We start from the raw sequence: 20,696 nt of genomic DNA, 5'->3' as shown, positions 1-20,696 counted from the left end.
ATCTACCCCTAACATCTGTCCTATACCTACCACCCCTTTATTTAAAGCTATGCCCCCTCGTAATAGCTGACTCCATACGTGGAAAAAGGTTCTCATGGTCAACCCTATCTAAACCCCTAATCATCTTGTACACCTCTATCAAGTCACCCCTAAACCTTCTTTTCTCCAATGAAGACAAACCCAAGTGCCTCAGCCTTTCCTCATACGATCTTCCTACCATACCAGGCAACATCCTGGTAAACCTCCTCTGCACCCGTTCCAGAGCCTCCACATCCTTCCTATAGTATGGCGACCAAAACTGCACATAATACTCCAGATGCGGCCGCACCAGAGTCTTATACAACTGCAACATGACCTCAGTACTCCGGAACTCAATTCCTCTACCAATAAAAGCCAGTATGCCATATGCCGCCTTCACCGCACTATTTACCTGGGTGGAAACTTTCAGAGATCTGAGTACATGGACACCAAGATCCCTCTGCTCATCCACACTACCAAGTATCCGACCATTAGCCCAGTACCCCGTCTTTTTGTTACTCTTACCAAAGTGAATCACCTCACACTTAGCTACATTGAATTCCATTTGCCACCTTTCTGCCCAGCTCTGCAGCTTCTCTATATCCTGCTGTAACCTGCCACATCCTTCCTCACTGTCAACAACTCCTCCGACTTTCGTATCATCCGCAAATTTGCTCACCCAACCTTCTTGCCCCTCCTCCAGGTCATTTATAAAAATGACAAACAGCAATGGTCCCAAAACAGATCCTTGCGGAACACCGCTAGTAACTGCACTCCAAGATGAACCTTTACCATCAACTACTACCCTCTGTCTTCTTCCAGCCAGCCAATTCCGAATCCAAACCTCCAACTCACCCTCAATGCCATACCTCCATATTTTTTGCAGTAGCCTACCATGGGGAACCTTATCAAACGCCTTACTAAAATCCATATACACCACATCTACTGCTTTACCCTCGTCTACCTCCTTAGTCACCTTCTCAAAGAATTCAATAAGGTTTGTGAGGCACGACCTGCCCTTCAGAAAACCATGCTGACTATCCTTGATCACATTATTCCTATCCAGATGTTCATTAATCTTAGCCCTTACAATTCTCTCTAACACTTTGCCCACAAGAGAAGTGAGACTCACCGGCCTATAGTTACTAGGGTTATCCCTTCTTGAACAAGGGACCCAGATTTGCTATCCTCCACTCTACTGGTACTATTCCTGTAGACAACGAGGACATAAAAATCAAGGCCAATGGCTCTGCAATCTCCTCCCTTGCTTCCCAGAGAATCCTAGGATAATTGCCACCAGGCCCAGGGGACTTATCTATTTTCACCCTTTCCAGAATTTCCAACACCTCTTCCCTACATACCTCAAAGCCGTCCATTCTAATTAATTGTGACTCAATATTCACATCGGCAACAATGTCCTGTTCCTGAGTGAATACTGACGAAAAGTATTCATTCAGTGTCTCCCCAATCTCTTCAGCCTCCACACGCAACTTCCCACTACTATCCTTGACTGGAACTATTCCTACCCTAGTCATTCTTTTATTCCTGACATACCTATAGAAAGCCTTAGGGTTTTCCCTAATCCTACCAACTAAGGACTTTTCATGTCCCCTCCTTGCTGCTCTTAGCTCTCTTCAGATCCTTCCTGGCTACCTTATAACTCTCAATCGCACCAATTGAACCATCTTTACATAGGCCGCCCTCTTCCATTTAACAAGGGATTCCAATTCCTTATTAAATCACGGCTCCCTCACACGACCCTTTCCTCCCTGCCTGACAGGTACATACTTATCAAGGACACTCAATAGTTGCTCCTTGAACAAGCTCCACATATCAATTGTGCCTATGCCTTGAAGCCTACTTTTCCAAGCCACGCATCCTAGGTCGTGCCTCACCGCATCAATTTCCCTGCCCCCGCTATAACTCTTGCCCTGTAGTGCTCACTTATCCCTCTCCATCACGAGAGTAAAAGTCACCGAATTGTGGTCACTGTCCCCAAAGTGCTCACCTATCTCCAATTCTAACACCTGGCCTGGTTCGTTACCCAGAACCAAATCCAGTATGGCCTCACCTCTTGTTGGCCTGTCTACATATTGTGTCAGGAAACCCTCCTGTACACATTGGACAAACACCGACCCATCTAACGAACTCGAGCTATAGCTTTCCCAGTCAATATCTGGAAAGTTAAAGTCCCCCATAACAACCACCCTATTACTTTCACTCTTCTCCTGAATCATCCTCACAATCCTTTCTTCTACATCTCTAGGACTATTAGGAGGCCTGTAAAAGACTCCTAATAGGGTGACCTCACCTTTCCTATTCCTAACCTCAGCCCAAACTACCTCAGATGGCGAGTCTTCATCCATCGTCCTTTCCACCACTGTAATACTATCTTTGACAAGCAATGCCACACCTCCCCTCTTTTACCCCCACCTCTGACCCTACTAAAACATTTAAACCCTGGAACCTGCAACAGCCAATCCTATCCCTGTTCTACCCATGTCTCCGTAATAGCCACAACATCAAAATCCCAGGTACCAACCCACGCTGCAAGTTCACCTACCTTATTTCGTATACTTCTTTCATTGAAGTATACACACTTCAAGCCACTTTCCTGTTTACAGGCACCCTCCTTTGAGATTGATGCCATGTTCCTAACCTCCCTACACTCCAGGTCCTGCACCCTAAAGCTAAGTCTAGGTTCCCATGCCCCTGCAGAGTTAGTTTAAACCCCCCCCAAGAGCACTAGCAAACCTCCCCCCAAGGATACTGGTGCCCCTCAGGTTCAGGTGTAGACCATCCTGTTTATAGAGGTCCCACCTTCCCCAGAAAAAACCCCAGTTATCCAGATACCGGAATCCCTCCCTCCTGCACCATCCCTGTAGCCACGCATTTAACTGTTCTCTCTCCCTATTCCTCGACTCTCTATCACGTGACTCTCTATCAGCTGGTTAGAAACTTATTATGGCAATTGATAATACAACATTGTTCTGGCTACAATGACACTTTGGTTTCCCCTATTAATACCAATTGTGTCAATTTGAAAAGGACTGGATCTTTCTGTGTCCAAAGTCTGACATTGTTAGTTGTAACTGGTAGCGTTTTCAGAAAATTCAATGTCATGACCGACTCTTCCAGGGGGTACCACGGGTAGTATATCTCCTAATGGAAGGCAGCTCAATGCATCTGCAGTTTCTAGTCAGCCTCCCAGACAGTGCTCTAGCTGATAATTATAAGCACTTAATATTAGAGCCCACTGCTGAATGCAGCCCAAAACCACAGGTGATACTGATTTGTCCTCTTTAAGCAGACCAAGTAGGGGTTTGTGGTCTGTGATTATCACAAATCTTTGACCATAAAGATAATGGTGGAACTTTCTGGCTCCAAATATTTCTACCTTTCTGTAATTAAGTGTATTTACACTCTTCATAACCAAAGTCCTGACACTTATGCAATTGTGTGTTCCTTTCCAGTAGGCCACCCCTGAGCTAATGCCATCCTGATGTCATGCAGGGAGGTATTGCATGTTAATACCAGATCTCACTTGGGATCACAATATACTAACACATTAGAGGATGTCAGTAATTTCTTAATTGAAAGCTAGGGCCTGTCGATGAGGCCATTTCCAAGGCTGCCCCTTTTTTTAGCAGTTGATGCAATGGTGCCAGGATGGATGTCAGACTGTATGTGAATTTTCCATAATAATTTACCAGACACAGAAATTATCTAAGCTCCTGTGACAGACATGGGAGTCGGGACACCATTGATTGCCCTTACTTTATCTTCCAATGGGTGTAATCTATCTTGCTGACACTGTGGTCCAAGTAGGTCACTTCTCAGATGTTAGCCTGCCTTGGAAAAACACCTTAAGAATATATCCAAATTCTGTAAGTCTTCTTAATTAGTTTTCACTGTATTAGGATTTTACAGTGAAATCCTAATTTGTGTGATTTTTAAATATGCTGAATGGCTGTCTTATATATTTGTACAGGCCCTTATGAGTATTAATTGTGGCATACTTGAGAATCCTGATGTAAACACAATTGCAAGTAAGCATGGCTCCTGCTAGCTTTGTGGACAAATCTTCTGGGAAAGGGATTATCCAGTTATAAAAAGTGGCTTACTGTTTGTTTAAAATCTGCACGAAGGTGAATGGACTCATCGGGCTTCAAAATTGATATGATAGGTGTTGTTCATTCTGTGAATTGGACTGGCTTGATGATTCCTTCACTTTCTAGCTTTCTGAATCCTGCTTTCATTTTTGTCTGTAAGGCAAATGACACTGGATGGGCTTGCAGAATTGTGGAATTGCTTCTTGGTCAACATGCATCAACAGTAAGAGGGGGAAGTTCAAAGGAGATGTGAGGGGCAGAGAGTGATAGGTGCCTGGAACTCTCAGCCAAAGGAAGTAGTGGAGGCAGAAACAATAAGGGCATTTAAGGGGCTTTTAGAAAAGTACATGAATCAACAAGGAATTGAGGGATATAGACCATGGGATTTAATTTAGGATAAAAGCAAATTACTGCAGATGCTGGAATCTGAAACCAACAGAGAAAATGCTGAAAAATCTCAGCAGGTCTGGCAGCATCTGTAAGGAGAGAAAAGAGCTGACATTTCGAGTCTAACTGATCCGCTTCGAAACATCAGCTCTTTTCTCTCCTTACAGATGTTGCCAGACCTGCTGAGATTTTCCAGCATTTTCTCTTTTGATTTAATTTAGTATCATGTTCGGCAAAGCATCGTGGGCTGAAGGGCCTGTCCCTGTGCTGTACCGTTCTATGTTCTATGCAAAGTTGCTTTGGCTCTTTTGATAGTCCCTAGACCATCATGGAAAATTTCCAGGTATTTAATTAGGACTTCAGTCAGGCTGCTGCTTTCTAATTCAAAAATGTTGACCCAATCTAGATGAATCTCTCACAACCAATGTTGCCCCATTAAAGTTAGGCCTGAATCTTCTACTTCAATAACTGATAACCAAACCAGCATTCTTTCATAAAAGACCAGACCAGAGGTTGTACCTTTGATTTGCAAAGGTTCCACAATATAGATTCTCAGTCTAGCTGAAGTATTGCGCAAAATGTAAGTGCTGGAATCCAGAGCACTTTTACTGGTTCTGCAATTGCTGATACATTTGCACTGGTTTCTACATCCATTTGACCCATTTAACATTCCCCCATTTAACCAGATGTTTATCTTGATTGGTTCTGATTTAGATGTTGCATAGAAATTTGACTGTTTCAAATCAGATGCAGTTGCAGTTTCCAGGATATGAACTCTCCTGGATACTAGCCTCTGAGTTAACTTACTACATTTCGGCTAGGAGGTCGTCCCGAATCCACACATCGACAACAGAAACAATGTGTTACTGGTCAGGATCTACATATCAATAACAGTTATACAATGTCTTACTGAGCACGATACTAAAGAAAATCATAACTGTTTGAACACAGAACATTACATCACACTACAGACTCTTTGTCCCTCAATGTTGCGGCAACCAATGAAACCAACCTGAAGCCCATCTAACCTACACTATTCCATTTTCGTCCATATGTCTATCTAATGACTACTTAAATGCCCTTAGAGTTGGCGAGTCTACTATTGTTGCAGTTAGTGTGTTCCACATCTCTACTACTCTCTGAATAAAGAAACTAACTCTGCCTCTGTCCTATATCTATCAACTTTAATTTAAAGTTATGTCCCCTCATGCTAGCCATCACCATCTGAGGAAAAGGCTCTCACTGTGCACTCTATCTAACCCTCTGATTATCTTATATGTCTCAATTAAGTCACCTCTCAACCTTCTCTCTAGCAAAAGCAGCCTCAAGTACCTCAGCCTTTCCTCATAAGACTTTCCCTCCATACCAGGCAATATCCTAGTAAAACTCCTCTGAACCCTTTCCAAAGTTTTCACATCCTTCCTATAATGTGGTGACCAGAACTGTGCAATACCCCAAGTGTGGCCGCGCCAGAGTTTTGTATAGTTGCAGCATGATTTCATGGTTCCGAAACTCAATCCTTCTACTAATAAAAGCTAAGACACTGTATGCCTTCTAAACAACTCTATCAACCTAGGTGGCAACTTTCAGGGATCTGTGTACAAAATCTATGTTTGGTCATGACTTGGCTTTAGTTTGGGCATTTGTTGTGGGCTGACCTAAAGTTACTCTTATCAGGATATTTCCTGAGTGAGGCAATGGAGTTGCCTGCACTCAAGTGACATTGGACTGATGAGGGTGCCAACTTCCATCGGAATACCTTATAACTCACATGCTCCACTTGCTGTATTTTCTGATGATTAAGCCAATTGCAGCGCTTGTTTGAAGTCCAGTTGAGCTTCAGCTAGTCGATGTTATTGCATAGTCACATCACTATCCCACATACCAAACTCTCTCTAAGCATCTCATTTAGGGTTAAACCAAAGGCACAGGCTTCTGCCAGTCATCTTAACTCCATCAAAAATCCTGATATGGATGGGGAGATTTGTGGAGCCTCCTCCTCCAGCAAGTTGATTAATTGTCCACAATTATTCAAGACTGGATGACAGAACAGCAGAATTTAAATCTAATTGTTGGTTGTGGGATTGCTTAACTCCATTGCTTGCTGCTCATGCTGTTCAACATGCAAGTAGTCCTGTTTGGTAGCTTCACCAGGTTGACACCTCATTTTAATGTATGTTTGGTGCTGTTCTTAGCATGCCCTTCTGCACCCTGGTTTGGTGGTAGTAGCTGTGTTGGGAATATGCCAGGCAATGAGGATGCAGATTCTGCTGCTGCTGATGGTCCACAGCGCCTTGTCAATGCCTAGTATTGAGTTACTAGATCTGTTTGAAATCTGTACCATTTAACGCTGTGATAGTGCCACACAGCATGATGGAGGGTATTCTCAATGTGAAGGTGTAACTGCATCTCCACTAGGACTGTGCAGTAGTCACTCTTACTGATACTGTCATGGAGAAAGTGAGGACTGCAGATGCTGGAGATCAGAGCTGAAAATGTGTTGCTGGAAAAGCGCAGCAGGTCAGGCAGTATCCAAGGAGCAGGAGAATCGATGTTTCGGGCATGAGCCCTTCTTCAGGAATGAGGAAAATGTGCCAAGCAGGCTAAGGTAAAAGGTAGGGAGGAGGGACTTGGGGGAGGGGCGTTGGAAATGCGATAGGTGGAAGGAGGTTAAGGTGAGGGTGATAGGCCGGAGTGGGGGTGGGGGCGGAGAGGTCAGGAAGACGATTGCAGGTTAGGAAGGTGGTGCTGAGTTCGAGGGTTGGGACTGAGACAAGATGGGGGGAAGGGAAATGAGGAAACTGGAGAAATCTGAGTTCATCCCTTGTGGTTGGAGGGTTTCTAGGTGGAAGAGGAGGCGCTCTTTCTCCAGCCGTCGTGTTGCTGTGGTCTGGCAATGGAGGAGTCCAAGGACCTGCATGTCCTTGATGGAGTGGGAGGGGGAGTTGAAGTGTTGAGCCACGGGGTGGTTGGATTGGTTGGTCCGGGTGTTCCAGAGGTGTTCTCTGAAACGTTCCGCAAATAGGCAGCCTGTCTCCCCAATATAGAGGAGGCCACATCGGGTGCAGCCTGAATTCACCTGCACCTCCATACACATCATTTACTGCATCCACTGCACCCGATATGGCCTCTATTGGGGAGACAGGCCGCCTACTTGCAGAATGTTTCAGAAACATGGATCAGGAATGGGCAGGACTGGCAGCTTAATATTCCAGGGTACAAATGTTACAGGAAGGATAGAAAGGGAGGCAAGAGAGGAGGGGGAGTGGCGTTTTTGATAAGGGATAGCATTACAGCTGTGCTGAGGGAGGATATTCCCGGAAATACATCCAGGGAAGTTATTTGGGTGGAACTGAGAAATAAGAAAGGGATGATCACCTTATTGGGATTATAGACCTTCTAATAGTCAGAGGGAAATTGAGAAACAAACTTGTAAGGAGATCTCAGCTATCTGGAAGAATAATAGGGTGGTTATGGTAGGGGATTTTAACTTTCCAAACATAGACTGGGACTGCCATAGTGTTAAGGGTTTAGATGGAGAGGCATTTGATAAGTGTGTATAAGAAAAGTTTCTGATTCAGTATGTGGATGTACCTACTAGAGAAGGTGCAAAACTTGACCTACTCTTGGGAAATAAGGCAGGGCAGGTGACTGAGGTGTCAGTGGGAGAGCACTTCAGGGCCAGCGACCATAATTCTATTAGATTTAAAATAGTGATGGAAAAGGATAGACCAGATCTAAAAGTTGAAGATCTAAATTGGAGAAAGGCCAATTTTGATGGTATTAGGCAAGAACTTTCGAAAGCTGATTGAGGGCAGATGTTCACAGGTAAAGGGACGGCTGGAAAATGGGAAGGCTTCAGAAATGAGATAACAAGAATCCAGAGAAAGTATATCCCTGTCAGGGTGAAAGGGAAGGCTGGTAGGTATAGGGAATGCTGGATGACTAAAGAAATTGAGGGTTTGGTTAAGAAAAAGAAGGAACCATATGTCAGGTATAGACAGGATAGATAAAATGAATCCTTAGAAGAGTATAAAGGAAGTAGGAGTATACTTAAGAGGGAAATCAGGAGGGTAAAAAGGGGACATGAGATAGGTTTGGCAAATACAATTAAGGAGAATCCAAAGAGTTTTTACAAATACATTAAGGACAAAAGGGTAACTAGGGAGAGAATAGGGCCCCTCAAAGATCAGAAAAGCGGCGATTGTGTGGAACTGCAGAAAATGGGGGAGATACTAAACGAGTATTTTGCATCAGTATTTACGTGGAAAAGGATATAGAAGATATAGACTGTATGGAAATAGATGGTGCCACCTTGCAAAATGTCCAGATTATAGAGGAGGAAGTGCTGGATGTCTTGAAACGCATGAAGGTGGATAAATCCCCAGGATATGATCAGGTGTACCCTAGAACTCTGTGGGAAGCTAGAAAAGTGATTGCTGGACCTCTTGCTGCGATATTTGTATCATCAATAGTCACAGGTGAGGTGCCGGAAGACTGGAGGTTGGCTAACATGGTGCCACTGTTTAAGAAGGGTGGTAAAGACAAGCCTGGGAACTATAGACCAGTGAGCCTGACGTCAGTGGTGGGCAAGTTGTTGGAGGGAATACTGAGAGACAGGATGTACATGTATTGGGAAAGGCAAGGACTGATTAGGGAGAGTCAACATGGCTTTGTGCATGGGAAATCATGTCTCACAAACTTCATTGAGTTTTCTGAAGAAGTAACAAAGAGGATTGATGAGGGCAAAGCGGTAGATGTGATCTATATGGACTTCAGTAAGGCGTTCGACAAGGTTCCCCATGGGAGACTGATTAGCAAGGTTAGATCTCATGGAATAGTGGGAGAACTAGCCATTTGGATATAGGACTGGCTCAAAGGTAGAAGACAGAAGGTGGTGGTGGAGGGTTGTTTTTCAGACTGGAGGCCTGTGACCAGTGGAGTGCCACAAGGATCGGTGCTGGGCCCTCTACTTTTTGTCATTTACATAAATGATTTGGATGCGAGCATAAGAGGTACAGTCAGTAAGTTTGCAGATGACACCAAAATTGGAGGTGTAGTGGACAGCGAAGGGGGTTACCTCAGATTATGACAGATTCTGGACTAGATGGGCCAATGGGCTGAGAAGTGGAAGATGGGGTTTAATTCAGATATATGCGAGGTGCTGCATTTTGGGAAAGCAAATCTTAGCAGGACTTATACACTTAATGGTAAGGTCCTAGGGAGTGTTGCTGAACAAAGAGACCTTGGAGTGCAGGTTCATAGCTCCTTGAAAGTGGAGTCACAGGTAGATAGGATAGTGAAGACGGCGTTTGGTTTGCTTTCATTTATTGGTCAGAGTATTGAGTACAGGAGTTGGGAGGTCATGTTGCGGCTGTACAGGACATTGGTTAGGCCACTGTTGGAATATTGCATGCAATTCTGGTCTCCTTCCTATCGGAAGCATGTTGTGAAACTTGAAAGGGTTCAGAAAAGATTTACAAGGATGTTGCCAGGGTTGGAGGATTTGAACTATAAAGAGAGGCTGAACAGGCTGGGGCTGGTTTCCCCGGAGCGTCAGAGGCTGAGGGGTGACCTTACAGAGATTTACAAAATTATGAGGGGCATGAATAGGGTAAATAGACAAAGTCTTTTCCCTGGGGTCAGGGAGTCTAGAACTAGAAGGCATAGGTTTAGGGTGCGAGGGGAAAGATATAAAAGAGACCTAAGGGGCAACTTTTGCACATAGAGTGGGGTACATGTATGGAATGAGCTGCCAGAGGAAGTTGTGGAGGCTGGTACAATTGCAATATTTAAGAGGCATTTGGATGGGTACATGAATAGGAAGGGTTTGAAGGGATATGGGCCAGGTGCTGGCAGGTGGGACTAGATTGGGTTGGGATATCTGGTTAGCATGGACAGGGTCTGTTTCCGTGCTGTACATCTCTATGACTCTGTAAACCTGGGTGGCAACTTTCAGGGATCTATGTACATGGACACTCTATGCCTTCTTAACACCCCTATTAGCTGTGATAGACAAAGTGCGAATGTATTAGAGGGGGTGGAATTCTTAACATGTGTCCAGGATAGATTGTTAAGCCAGTACAAAGCAAGTCCTACAATAGGGGGATGGTGCTGGACATAATTTTAGGGAGTTTAGTTGGGCAGGTGGAAGATGTGGCTGTGAGGAGTAGTTTGATGATAGTGCCCATAATTCAATCAGATTTAAGATAATTATAGGTAAGGTCAAAGCTGGACCAGAAATAAAGGTTAGTAACTGAGCGAAGACTAATTTTAAGATGACAAGGATGGATATGGCCAAAGTGGACTGGTATCAGCTCCTTGTATCAGTACAGTGGGAGACATTCAAAAATCTTATAGTGAGAGTGCAGGGCCAACATGTTCCCTTAATGGTGGAGGGAGATACCTTATTAAATGTGGAAAAGAAAGAAGCTAATTGTACATACCAAGATCGCAAAACAGTGGATGCTCTAGAGGAGTATAGCAAGTGCAAGGGGTTGCTTAAAAAATAGTTTGGAAGGGCAAAGAAGCATCCTGTAAAAACACTGCTGGGTACCACTAAGGAAATCCAAAGGTATTTTACAACAATACTAGTGCCAAGAAAATATCCAGGGAAGGTTGAGGGGCCCATTAGGGACCAAGGCGGCAATGTGTGTGAGTTGTGTAAGATGACATAGCTGAGAGTTTAAATTAGTATTTTGCATCCGCATTCATTGAAGAGAAGGATTATGTAGGTATAGAAATCAGGGAGGGGAACTGTGATAAACTTAAACAAATTAGCATAGAGAGGGAGAAGAAATTAATAGTTTTAGCAGGCTTGAGAGTGGATAAAGCCCCAAGCCCAAGAGATGTATCCAGGCTGCAATGGGGGAAAAGGAAGGGAGATTGTGGGGGCCCTGACATTAATTTTCAAATCCTATTTGGCCACAGGAGAGATTCCAGAGAACTGGAGAGCATCTAATGTAGTGCCATCATTCAAGAGGCTGGTAGGGATAAATCAGAAAAATATAGGCCAGTGAGTCTACAATATATGGTAGGGGAACAACTGGAGAAAGTCTGATGAACAAAATTAATCTCCACTTGGAGAGGCAAGGATTAGTCAAGGCTAGTCAGCAGACTGTCAGGGGGTGGTCATGTCTCATAAATTTAATTGAATTTTTCTGGGTGAGGGTAGTGCAGTTAATGTCATTAACATTAACTTTAGTAAAGCTTTTGATAAGGTGTCACATGGCAGACTGGTTAAGAAGCTAAGAGCCCATGGGATCCAGGACAATTTGGCATGTTGGATCCAAAATTGCCTTAGTGGCAGGAAGTGAAGGTTGATGGTAGTCGAGTGTTTTGGTAAATGTAAATCTGTATCTAGTGGTATACCACAGCATGTGATGCTGGAAACCTGCTGTTTGTGGTGTACATTAATAATCTAGATAATTAGATAGATAAAGTGGTTAAGAATGCCTTTATTAGACCTGTGTATGGATATGAGATCAAGTAGGATACAGTGCAACTGTATATAACATTAGTGAGGCCACAGATGTAGTACTGTATGCAGTTCTGTTTGCAACACTTTTGGAAGAATGTGATTGCACAAAAGAATGTACAGAAGAGATTCACCAGGATTTTAGGCTGGGGTTGTTTTCCTTAGAGCAGAAAAGGCTGATGGTGGGCGGGGTGTAGTGATTGACATGTACAATGTTCTGAGAGGCATAAACTGTGTAGATAGGGAGAAATGTTTCCTCTTGGTGGAAGGTCAATACCAGTTTTAAGATAAGGAGCAGGATCTTTAGAGGGTATTTTAGGATTTTTCTTCTCCCTAGAGGGAAGTGGGAAGCTGGAATACACTGCCTGAAAGTGTAGTAGAAGCAGGGACCATCAAGCCATTTGAGAACTATTGAGATGAGCACTTGAAATACAATACTATACAAGGCTATGGGCCAAGTGCTGGAAAACAGGATTACAGTAGATGGATGTTAGATGATCGGCATGGACACAATGGGATGAAGGGCCTCTTTCCATGCTGTAAAACCTCTGTCTTTAATCAATTCAGCCATGATATTATTGAATGACAGAGTAGGTCTTTGGGGCCAAATGGCTTACACTTAATTCATATGTTTGTGTGTACAGCAATCAAGAATGAACATAGCCTACCAACATTCAAATAACTTTTATGCAATATTTATTGAGATGAGAATCATTCCAGTCCCTTAACCTACTGGAGATAAATACAAAGTAAGCTTTTTTGGAAAAATATACTTCAGACTAGAGGTTTTTTGAACTGAGGAGTTGTCTAATGTAGATTTTACAACTACTGATGATAGTTTTAGTTACTATTATTGATGTTAGCCATCCATTCCAGATTTTTAAATATTATTGGAACTTAAATTGCACTAGCCACTGTGGTGGGATTTGAACTACTCTGCCCAGAGCATATTTATGGGGGAAGTGTAGTGGTAATGTCACTGGATTAGTAATCCAGAATCCCAGGCTAAAGTTCTGAGGACATGGGTTTGAATCTCACCAAAGCAGAAACACTTGAATTTGATAATAATCTGATAAATCATCTGTATAACAACATCTCTCAACAGGCTGATTAGGAAAATAGATGTAAAAACCCTGGGTTGGGGGAGTGCAGAACTAGAGGCATAGGTTGAGAGGGGAAATATTTAAAAGGGACCTAAGTGGCAACATTTTCACACAGAGGGTGATATGTGTATAGAATGAGCTGCCAGAGGAAGTATGGAGGCTAGTACAATTACAGCATTTATAAAGGCATCTGGATGCGTATATGAATAGGAAGGGTTTAGAGGGACGTGGGGCAAGTGCTGGCAAATTTAGGATATCTGGTTGGCATGGACGAGTTGCATGAAAGGGTCTATTTCTGTGCTTTACATCTCTATGACTTTAAATAACAATTAAATAAACGTTGTTGTTTGTCATACAAACGTGGTTCAATGCTGTATTTTAGGAAAGGAAATTTGCTATCTTTACCTGTCTGGCCACATGTGACTCCAAACCCACAGTAATGTGACTGATTCTTAATTAGGGATGAGCCACAAATGCTGATCTAGCCCAGGCAACTATATCCTATGAATAATAAAATAAAATTCGCCTAGTCCTCTATACCATCATGTGATCCTAATCCCTTGAAGAAATGGTGAGAAAAAATCTTATAGACTCTGGAACAGTTCCTATGGATTGGGGGATAGCTAATGTATCCCCACTATTTAAAAAGAGGAAGTGAAGAGAAAACAGGGATTTTTTTAGACTCATTAGCCAGACACTAATTGTAGAGAAACTCCTAGAATCCATAATAAAAGATTTAATAATAGAGCACTTGGTAAACATAAAAACTAGGAGCAGCCGTGGGCAATACAGTCCCTTGAGCTTGCTCCACCATTTAATAAAATCAAGCTTGATCTCATCTTGGCGTCAACTCCACTTTACTGCCCACTGTTCATAGCCTCTCTTTAACCCACTAAGAATTTTTAAAATCTGTCTACGTCCTTAACTTTATTCATTACCCAATATCCACCACACTCTGGGGTAGTGAACTTTGCAGATTCACAACACTGAGAGAAATAATTTCTCTTCATCTCTATTTGAAATCTTCCACCTTTTAGTCTAAACTAGGGCCTCTTGTTCTAGATTGTCACACAAGGGGGAACCTCTGCTCCACATCTACTTTTGTCAATCCCATTTTAGTAAGTTATAACGATTAGGTCTGCCATCATTCTTCTAAACTATTGTGACTATAGGACTAATCTGCTCATCCTCTCCTCACAAAACACACCTTTCAACTTAGAAAGTAATTTATTGAACCTTCTATGAACTATCTTCAATGCAAATACATCCTTCCTCAAGTAAGGGGATCAAATCAGCATATAGTACTCCAGAAAAGGTCTCACCAATGCCTTATATAATTGCAATATTTCCCTGCATTTGTACTCTATTCTTTCAGCAAAAAATATCAAAATTCAATTTGCCTTCTATATTACCTTATGTACTTGCATACTAACTTTCTGTGATTCATTCAAACGGACACCAAGATCCATCTGCACCAAAGCACTTTCAAATTTCGGTCCATTCAGATAATAAGTTGCCTGTTTACTCTTTCAACCAAAATGGATAACTTCACACTTATTAATGTTAAACTCTGTCTGCCAAATTTTAACCGATTTACCTGACTTATCCATATCCATTTATAAAATTCTTATCTTTTATTGCAACTTATTTTCCCACTTATTTTAGTGTCATCTGCAGTGGGAAAGTATCAAGCGTCCAAGTCATTGATGTCACTTGTAAATTGTTGGGGCCCAAGGACTGAACCCCACTAGATACAGCTTGCTGACAAGGAAGATTTCAAATAGAGATGAAGAGAAATTATTTCTCTCAGTGTTGTGAATCTGCAAAGTTCACTACCCCAGAGTGTGGTGGATATTTATATCAACTCTCTGCTTTCTGATGGCTATACAATTGTTAATCTTGTTAATATATTACTTCTATCTCCATATGATCTTACCTACCTTGTGTATTAACCTTTTATGTAGCACCTTATCAATGCCTTCCAGAAGTCCAAATATACAACTCAAACTCAGACAACTCAATGGATCCCCATTCTCCACTTCACTTGTTTTATGCTCAAAGAATTCTAGTGAATTAATCAAACATGATTTCCTTTCATAAAAACCTGCTGATTCTGATGGATTGTGTTTTGACTTTCCAAATGTACTATTACTACTTCCTTAATAATGGATTCCAACAATTTCTCAATGTCAGATGTTAACCAAACTGACCTGTAGAGTCTGAGTTCTGAAGAAGGGTCACAGTACCTGAATGTTAACTCTGCTTTCTCTCCACGGAAGCTGAATTTTCCCAGAAATTGCTAATTTTCATCTATAGTTTCCTACATGCTGCCTCCCTCCCTTTTTGAATAAGCAGTTTTCCAATCTATTGGAATCTTTCCAGAATCCAGAGAATTTTGGACCATTATAATCAATGCATCCACTATCTCTGCTCCTACTTTCTTTAAGGCCCAAGGATGTAGGCCATCAGGCCCTGGAGACGTGCCTGCCTTTAATACGACCATAAGACATAGGAGCGGAAGTAAGGCCATTCGGCCCATCGAGTTCACTCCGCCATTCAATCATGGCTGATGGGCATTTCAACTCCACTTACCCACATTCTCCCTGTAGCCCTTAATTCCTTGTGACATCAAGAATTTATCAATTTCTGCCTTGAAGACATTTAGCGTCCCAGCCTCCACTGCACTCTGTGGCAATGAATTCCACAGGCCCACCACTCTCTGGCTGAAGAACTATCTCCGCATTTCTGTTCTGAATTTACCCCCTCTAATTCTAAGGCTGTGTCCCAATAGTTTGCTCAGTACCTTGCCCCAGTGATGGCAATTGTTTTAAATTCCTGCTTTGCTCTAATTTCTATTTTACATGATATTATTGCAATGGTTTCAGTATCCCCACCATAAAACCAGAGGCAGCACGGTGGCTCAGTGGTTAGCACTACTGCCTCACAGCGCCAGGGACCCAGGTTCAAATCCTGCCTTGGGCAATTGTCTGTGTGGAGTTTGCACATTCTCCCAGTGTCTGCATGAGTTTCCTCCAGGTGCTCTGGTTTCCTCCCACAGTCACAAATGTGTGCAGGTCAGGTGAATTGGCCATGCTAAATTGCCTGTTGTGTTAGGTGCATTAGTCAGGGGCAAAATGTAGGGGAATTGGTCTGGGTGGGTTGCTCTTCGGAGGGTTGGTGTGGACTTGTTGGGCCAAAGGGCCTGTTTCCACGCTGTAGGGAATCTAATCTAAACTATTGATTTACTGCCTCTGCCATTTCTTTGTTCCCCACTATCAACTCCTGGTCTCATCCTCTAAGGGACCTGTATTCACCTTTTTGACTACTTTTAGCTATTCTGTTCCTTTTCAGATATTCACTTGCGTGATTATTTACAGCTGTTTTTATTCCGTTTTTAGCATTATGTGAACCAAACAAATAGTTCCATAACAAAGGAAGAACCCAAATTCGAAACTGTTGGATCAAACATTTTGACTTTGGACAGTCCAAATATAAACAAGGCGATGGAGGAGAAGTGTCAAGGCCACCAGGATTTTCAGTGAGATCACCGGATGAAACAAGGAGGTCTTTCTTATTGCCATCCCACAATATTCATTCGGAGCTTAAAGCTCATTCTGTTCTTCAACAATGTCTATATTAGCGCTTTGATGTTATCGCTTTATATTTTAAAATTTTGTTCTTTTGTATATTTTGTAATTTATTGACAAATAGATTTTTTGGAAAATGTAGCAGCGAAGCCAATGATCACATATTTGAGAAAAATCATAAAATATCAGCGGTTACAGGCCCTTTGCAGCTAAATGTCACCAATTTGAACATGACGGCGAAATGTGTCGCTCTGATTTATTCAGCTGCTATGGGTTTGCGATTCTCATTCATTCGGTGACGCGAGGAATTGCTCATTTCATGCGAATGAAATCAGGCGAAGTCGACATGAAAGGGTCATATCCTCGGACTGCTTGAAAATATCTGACTCTATTTCCCATAGAAACCGGGCAGAATGCGTGCACAGATTTAAATCCAGCCCCTGCAAAAAAGGGGTTATTTTCAACACTTGAAGACTATCTGTCAGAAAACTATTAATTTGCCGATGTTATTGCAATTAGTTTCGATTGAAAATACAAAGTCGGGGCCTAGAAAGTGCATTTCTTATATTTAACACAAAACACAACAGAATTAGACACATCCAGATAAATGTAAAAAGAATTTGGAGGCGCCAATCCGCAATTACATAAATTCACTCACCCTTCGTCTGTTAGTAGAATATGAATCCGCTCCGTGAACTTGTATCCAATGGTTAATGAATGTAATAGTTAATCATAATTCAAGGATTTGCTTCCGCTCTTGCGCCTGTAAACCAATCAAAGGAAAACAATGCAACACAACAAATGTTCACAAATAAAACGGCGCAGCAATTTATATAAAATATTCGATCCACGAATCCGAAACAGCAGGGCAGAAGGAAAACAGCGCACGAAACAATTCCGAGAGATTTCCACAAAAGGTTCTCGCTCCTTGAGCAAGCCGTCCCCGAACAGGCTGCAGCACACTGCCGCCTACCGCCAGCCCCAGGAAGGACACCGAGAGACCGGCGCTGCTCATCCTCCCAAACCGCCGCACGTACACATCGCGGCAACAAAGCAACCGGGATCCCGGGAGCGAGCACAGCACAACAGCAAGGAGATGGAGCAGAATGCAGACCAAGGGGGCGGTTACGGGGAGAGAACGGTGTATGAACATCTACGACGCGAAAAGGTTTAAGATCTGTGGGCTCAATGCAGTAGTGTGCGGAGTCAAAGAAACATTCATGATGGCGAAGAGATTGTAAATGATTGTTGAGGGCGGGCGAAGTGAACTGGATAAAAGAAAGCTTTAGAGGTGTACTTGGCCTCTGTAGGTTATTCTCCTCAATCACCTGATGAAGGAGCAGCGCTCTGAGACCTACTGCTTCCAATTAAACCTGTTGAACTATAATCTGGTGTTGTGTGATTTTTAATTTTGTCCACCCCAGTCCAACATCTGACATGTGTGCGTTATGCAAGAATACATTTTCGCTCTGGAAATATCAGGATGTTCAGAAGCGCATTTGCAGCAGCATTACAAGTTTTTTTTACAGCGTTCACCAAACATCCATTTATTTTAATCCCGTTTCCCAGCACCTGGCCTGTACGCTGTAATATTTCAAGTGCTCATGTAAAAAAGTATTTAAATATCTGATGGTTCACTGCACCACCACCCTTTCAGGCAAATATTTCCAGATACCCACAATCTTTTGGATGAAAAAAATCTTTCCTCAAATCCCCTCTAAACCTCTGTTCCTTGCTTTAAACTGTGCCACCTGACCTCGCCCCAAGACAAAATGTTTCTCCTTATCTACTCTGTCAATGCTTCTCATAACTTTGTACACCTCAATCAGGTTCACCCCCTTCAACCACTTTTGCTATAAGGAAAACAAACCCAGTCTAATTTGAGGAAGGGTCACCGGACGGAAACATTAAACTCTGATTTCTCTTCACAGATGCTACTGAGTTTTTCCAGCAATTTCTCTTTTTGTTTTTGATTTACAGCATTCATAGTTCTTTCTGTTTTTTCCAGCTCCTCATCATAGCTGAATCACTCCAGCCTAGGCAATGTCCTTGTGAGCCTCCTCCACACCTTCTCTAGTGCAATCACACCTTTCCTATTCTGTGGTGACCAGAACTACATACAATACTTCAGCTGTGTCCTCAGGAACATTTATGTTCAGCTCCAATACAGCCTCCCTGCTCTTGTACTCAATACAAAAGATGTTAAGAAGTAGGAGCAGAAGAAGACCATTCAGCCCACCATGCCTGCTCCACCATTCAATGAGTTCATGGCTGATCTAATAATCACCGATTCCACTTTTCTGCCTTTCCCCCATAACCCTGATTCCCTTACAGATTAAAAATTTGTCTGTCTTAGCCTTCAATATACTTAGTGACCCAACCTTAACAGCTCACTATAGTAAAGAGTTCCACAGATTTACTATTCACAGAGACAAGAGATTCCTCCTCAACTCGATCTCAAATGTGCCATCCCTTATCCTGAGATTATGCTCTCTGGTCCGAGACTCTTCCACAAGGAAGTCTACTTTACCCTGTCTACTCTGTCAATCCCCTAAAATCTTAATGTTTCAATAAGGTTGCCAATTATTCTTCATAACCCCAGTGAATACAGGCTCAACTTACTGAACCTCTCCTCAAGTTAATTCCCCCATAACTGGTATCAACACAGTAAACTTGCTCTAGACTGCCTAGTTGTGGATAGTGCCAAAGGATGTTGTAGGTTACAGAGGGACATAGATAAGCTGCAGAGTTGGGCGAGAGATGGCAAATGGAGTTTAATGTGAAAACGTGTGAGGTGATTCACTCTAGAAGGAGTAACAAGAATGCAAAGTACTGGGCTAATGATAAGATTCTTGGTAGTGTAGATGAGCAGAGAGATCTCAGTGTCCATGTACACAGATCCCTGAAAGTTGCCACCCAGGTTGATAAGGTTGTTAAGAAGGCATACGGTGTGTTAGCTTTTGTTGGAAGAGGGATTGAGGTTTGGAACCATGAGGTCATGCTGCAGCTGTACAAAACTCTGGTGCGGCCGCACTTGTGTACAATTCTGGTCCCCGTATTATAGGAAGGATGTGGAAGCTTTGGAAAGGGTTCAGAGGAGATTTACTAGGAGGTTGCCTGGTATGGAGGGAATGTCTTACGAGGAAAGACTGATGGACTTGAGGTTGGTTTTGTTAGTGAGAAGAAGTTTGAAAGGTGACTTAATTGAGACATATAAGATAATCAGAGGGTTAGATAGGGTGGACAGTGAGAGTCATTTTCCTCAGATGGTGATGGCTAGCACAAGGGGACATAGCTTTAAATTGAGGGGTGATAGATATAGGACAGATGTCAGAGATAGTTTCTTTACTCAGAGAGTAGTAGGGCGTGGAACGCACTGCCTGCAATAGTAGTAGACTCGCCAAATTTAAGGGCACTTAAATGGTCATTGGATAGTCATATGGACGAAAATGGAATAGTGTAGGATAGATGGGTTTTGGATTGGTTTCACTGGTTGGCACAACATTGAAGGCCGAAGGGCCTGCACTGCGCTGTAATGTTCTATGTTCTATGTCAGAATTCCTTTCCTTAAATAAGGAGCCTAAAACTGTACATTAGTCATGGTCTGACTAATACCTTGTATAGTGTTATGGCCAAGGATAGTAAGCCAAGCCAAATCAGCCTTACTATCACAACAAAGTGAAATTAAAATATTGAATGACTCTCAGAATTTTCCCAATAGTTTCTAACCAGAATCTACAAATAGCAGATCTTTGAAACTAAGTTTATAACTTAAGCAAAAATTATCTACCTATCTTGCTGCTTTTCATGATCTATAGAAATTCACACCAAAGTCCGTCTGATCCTCTGTGTGTCCAAGGTCCGTCTGATCCTCTGTGTGTCCAAGGTCCTACAATTCAATGTATACTCCCTTATCTTGTTAATTCTCCCAAATGCATTATATCACACTTTTCATGATCAAATTCCATTTGCTGCTATTCAGTTCATCTGGCCAGGCCACCCATATCAGCCT

The 20,696-nt window shown here is 42.5% G+C and overlaps 1 protein-coding gene across 2 annotated transcripts in view; it reads right to left on the bottom strand.

The window, feature by feature from the left end:
* LOC122540572 (glutamate receptor ionotropic, kainate 4) overlaps positions 1–18,065 on the bottom strand; it is a 192,569-nt gene extending 174,504 nt beyond the window's left edge. For both annotated transcript variants that reach the window (XM_043676446.2, XM_087976264.1), the window contains exon 1: positions 17,343–18,065. The gene's annotated coding sequence lies outside the window, so the exon portion shown is untranslated. The remainder of the gene's footprint in view (positions 1–17,342) is intronic.
* Between the last annotated feature and the right edge of the window lie 2,631 nt (positions 18,066–20,696).

This window comes from Chiloscyllium plagiosum, unplaced genomic scaffold (assembly GCF_037043375.1).
Source record: "Chiloscyllium plagiosum isolate Xiang-an unplaced genomic scaffold, Cpla_swu_hap1 HiC_scaffold_29, whole genome shotgun sequence".
Taxonomy (NCBI): domain Eukaryota; kingdom Metazoa; phylum Chordata; class Chondrichthyes; order Orectolobiformes; family Hemiscylliidae; genus Chiloscyllium; species Chiloscyllium plagiosum.
This window is presented reverse-complemented; position numbering and strand designations above follow the sequence as displayed.